At 53.7% G+C, this 3,551-nt stretch overlaps 1 pseudogene; it reads left to right on the forward strand.

Annotated features, from left to right (window-relative positions):
- The first annotated feature begins 2,386 nt into the window (after nucleotides 1–2,386).
- Nucleotides 2,387–3,546, forward strand: LOC116548083 (annotated as a pseudogene).
- The last annotated feature ends 5 nt before the right edge of the window (nucleotides 3,547–3,551 follow it).

The following is a 3,551-nucleotide window of genomic DNA, read 5'->3' on the forward strand; positions in this document are numbered from 1 at the left end:
TTCGCGACCAGCCTGGCCAACATGGCGAAACCCCGTCTCTACTAAACCACAAAAATTAGCCGGGTGTAGTGGTGGGCGCCTGCAGTCCTGGCTAGTGAGGCTGAGGTAGGAGAATCGCTTGAACCCAGGAGGGAGCGGTTGCAGTGAGGGAGCCGGGATGGCGCCACTGCACTCCAGCCTGGGCGACAGAACAACAATGTCTCAAAAAAAAAAGAAAAGTGCAAACAGCCACAGCCTCGCTTAAAACCCGCACATCCCGTCGCATTTACAACAAAGCCCCAGTGTCATACCTTGACACACAGAGCCCTGGGCTTCCAGCCTATCCTCTCGCAGCTCTTCCCTCCTGCGCTGCGCTCCAACCCCACTGCCGGGTCCTTCCTTCTGGCCCCAGGAACACTGTGGGCCTGTCTCGTCCGCCAGGACGGTGGGGGCTCAGCTCTCCACATGCCGCTCCTTAGTCTTCAGGAGTCGGTGCCAACGCCACCTCCTAAAGGGGACCCTCCTGCGCCACCAAGTGTGACTCTCCCCCAAGTGGCTCTTCGGTCTCACAAAGTAGCCATGCTGCCCCAAGGCTGTAAGTTTCCTAAGGGCTGCAGACAGAGGAACACAGGAGGGGCTCACACTACTGAGGGAAAGAATAAGCAAATTAGGGCCGGGTGCGTTGGCTCATGCATATAATCCCAACACTTGGAGAGGCTGAGGCGAGTGGATCACCTGAAGCCAGGGGTTCGAGAACACACTAACCAACATGGTGAAACCCCGTCTCTACTAAAAATGTACAATTAGCTGGGGGTGGTGGTGGGCTCCTGCGATCCCAGCTGCTCGGGACGCTGAGGCAGGAGAATCGCTTGAAACCGGCCGGCGGAGATTGCCGTGAGCCGAGATCGCGCTATTGTAGTCCAGCCTGAGCAACAAGAGCGAAACGCCCTCTCAATTAAAAATAAATAAATAAATAAGCAAATTAAGGGATAAGAGCAGCATCTCAAGAGCAGAGGTATTGTTTTGAAATTTATTTTAAACCTCCTTCGAAAGTAGGCGTGAATGTAATTGTTTCAGGCACTTTTTTTTTATGAGGCCAAGGCATGTGGGTCACAAGGTCAGGAGTTCAAGAGCAGCCTGGCCAACTGGCGAGACCCTGTCTCTATTAAAATACAAAAATTAGCTGGACATCATGATGCCTGCCTGGAATCCCAGCTACTCAGGAGGCTGAGGCAGGAGAATTGCTTGGACCAGGAAGGCGGAGGTTGCAGTGAGCTGAGATCATGCCCATTGCACTCCAGCCTGAGTGACAAAGCAAGACTCTGTCTCTGGGGGAAGAAATGTTTCGTGAAAGACACTTAAGGGAATGAAAAGACAAACTGGACTAGGTGAAAAATGTGCAAAACAGACCTCTCAGCTGGGCACAGAAGCTCACATCTATAATCTAAGTACTTTGGGAGCCTGAAGAGGGCAGGTCACTTGAGGGCAGGCGTTCGAGACCATCCTGGCCAACTTGATGAAAACCCGTCTCTAAAAATACAAAAACCAGACAGGCCTGGTGGCACATGCCTGTAATCCCAGCTACTCAGGAGGCTGAGTCAGCAGAATCACTTGAACCTGGGAGCCTGAAGTTGCAGTGAGCTGAGATCATGCCACTGCACTCCAGCCTGGGCGACACAGCAAGACTCTTACACAAGCCCCCCAAAAAAAGATCGTGCAAAACAATCAGCCTGAATTGTCATAGGAAACCTAATTTCTGCCTTTTGACCATAAAATAGGAAGTAAAAATGACTTTTTAACACTTGTATTCCATCTAAGGACTCAGGTGGCCTGGTGGGTGGCTCATACCTGTAATCCCAGCACTTCGGGAGGCCGAGGCAGGTGGATGACAAGGTCAAGAGTTCGAGACCAGCCTGGCAAACATGATGAAACCCCATCTCAAATACAATGCAAAAAATTAGCTGGGTGTGGTGGCGTGCTTGTAATCCCAGCTACTCAGGAGGCTGAGGCACGAGGATCGCTTGCACCCAGGAGGTGGAGGTTGCAGTGAACTAAGATTGTGCCATTGTACCCCAGCCTCGGTTAAAAGGCAAGAATCCATCTCAAAAAAAAAAAAAAAGGCCTTAGGTATAACATGAAATATGTGATTAAAAATATATATATGGGGTAATAAATAATACTTATTACATGTTTGCGTATTTAACATATTATTGTAAACATTTAGAATGTATTAACACATTTCATCAGAACAACTCTGTGTAATACGTATTACTCTTCCCATCAGAAAGATGAGTAAACGGAAGCCCAGGAAGCTTCAGTAGCTTGCCCGCAGATTGTATAAGGACACCCAGTTGAACTGACTCAAGCCCTTACAGTTTACTTTCAGCGGGATTACCATAAATGCTAGATTATTCGTGGCCATGACAGCTGGGACATCTCGTTGCTCATCCTCGCCAAGGGGATTCGGCGTGCGAAGGTGCTGGGCTAGGAGCTACAGGAGCAACTGTGGCTGCACATGGAAGCCCTGCGGCCTGGACCTTCCATCTACATGCCCGAGTTGATGGCGGCCAACCAGACCAGGGGCCTGGACAACCTTGCCCCGAGCTAGCGCCCGCAGCAGCTGGAGCAGATCCGTAAGGACATCCCAGACTTCCCGTCTAGCGCGGGGCCGGACGAAGTCACCGTGCTGTGGACGGGCAACACAGAGCGTTTCTGTGAGGTGGTTCCGGGCCTCAAGGACACGGCCCAGAACCCGCTGCGCACCACTGCACTCGGCCTGCAGGTGTCTCGCTCCAGCTCTTCCCCGTCGCCGGCATCGGGGAGGGCTGTGCCTTCCTCAGTGGGTCCCCACAGAACACCCTGGTGCCCGGAGCACTTGAGCTCGCGTGTCAGCGCCGGGTTTTCGTGGGCGGAGGTGACTTCAAGTCTGGCCAGACCAAAGTCAAGTCCGTGCTCATGGACTTCCTCATCACCTGTGGCCTCAAGACCACGTCCATCGTGAGTTACAACCACCGGGGAAACAACGACGGGCAGAACCTGTCAGCGCCTTGCAGTTCTGCTCTAAGGAGGTGTCCAAGAGCAACGTGGAGGACGACATGGTGGGGAGCAACCCAGTGCTCTATAGGCCCAGCAAGGAGCCCGACCACTGCGTGGTCATCAAGTACGTGGGTACCTTGGCGACAGCAAGCGCTCTGGGTGATTAAACCTCGGAGATAACGCTGGGCGGGACCAACACACTGGTGTGCACGACACGTGCCAGTACTCGCTGCTGGCCGCACCCATCACACTAGACCTGGCGCTGCTGACCGAGCTGTGCCGGCGCCTGAGCTTCTGCACTGACCCTGACCCCGAGCCGCAGACCTTCCACCCCATGCTGTAGCTGCTCAGCTTCCTATTCAAGGCGCCGCGGGCAGCCCCATGATCAGTGCGCTTTTCCGCCACCGCAGCTGCATCAACATTCTCGGGGCCTGTGTGGGGCTCCTGCCACAGAAGCACATGCTCCTGGAGCATAAGATGGAGCACCCAGGGCCCGGCCTCAAGCAACTCGGACCCGTGGTTGCCGCCTGCCCTGT

This window comes from Sapajus apella, unplaced genomic scaffold (genome assembly GCF_009761245.1).
Source record: "Sapajus apella isolate SASKATOON/1434 unplaced genomic scaffold, GSC_monkey_1.0 scaffold6886, whole genome shotgun sequence".
NCBI lineage: Eukaryota > Metazoa > Chordata > Mammalia > Primates > Cebidae > Sapajus > Sapajus apella.